The sequence below is a fragment of the Trachymyrmex cornetzi genome, unplaced genomic scaffold (assembly GCF_001594075.2).
Source record: "Trachymyrmex cornetzi isolate Tcor2-1 unplaced genomic scaffold, Tcor1.1 scaffold227, whole genome shotgun sequence".
Taxonomy (NCBI): Eukaryota; Metazoa; Arthropoda; class Insecta; order Hymenoptera; family Formicidae; genus Trachymyrmex; species Trachymyrmex cornetzi.
The window spans coordinates 924,276-925,226 of record NW_017296923.1 but is presented as its reverse complement, the minus strand read 5'-3'; positions in this window follow the sequence as shown (position 1 = coordinate 925,226).

The window sequence follows — 951 nt, the reverse complement described above, 5'->3', positions numbered from 1 at the left end:
ATAGCTCCTACTCACTCTATCAAGCGCGTTGGAGTGAGTAGGAGCTATGGTAGGAGCATATTGGAACATATTGGAGCATGCGGCGCGAACAAACCCTGACTGTCGACCAATAATGGACCAATCACAATAAGACTGATTCAATGTGATTGGTCGGCAGTCAGAGTTGGCAGTCGGGTCGGCTTGCAGAGTCGGTAATCTGATACGGGTTTTATGCCCATTTCCACCAATATAGATTAACTTTAATCTCGGTTCAACTTACTCTTCGTCTTTTTCTAATCTTTAGAACTAGAAAAAGACAAAGAGTAAGTTGAACCGAGATTAAAGTTGATCTGCGTTGGTGGAAACGGACCTTAGGGTCACTTTACGAAACGTCGATTAACTAATCGTCCGATTAGTCCATTGGAATTGGATGGGTGGCACCCAGTTGGACACGGCTCAATTGGACACGAGCCACTCACAGCGCTTGAGACTACAAAGCTCTTAGGCACCTGGTCGCTGTGATTGGTGGTGTCCAATCGAGCCGTGATCAATCGGGATCATCCCGTTAGTCTTTAAATCTTGTTTTAAAATTTTTTGAAAGAAGACGTAAAAGTTTTCATAATTTATGCAATCCGAATATAAGAATAAATTTTAAAGTTGTAAGAGTCATAGTGCAGAAAATCTTTGGTATATAATATATATTATGCTTTTTTTAGTACAAAATATATTATGCACAAAAGATTTCCTGCACTGTGACTCTCGTAACCTTAAAATTTTACAGTAAACATTTACAAAATATAAAATATTACTAGGGCAAAACTGCCCATTTCATGAGCAGTTGGCTTGCTTATAAATCAATGTAATATCCATTATTTGTTGTGTTTCTATTGAGTAACTCAATTCAAATTTTACCCAACTTTTATGTGCAGTAACTGCAAGCAAAGCGTAAGGCGTCGTCTACAATACACGGAG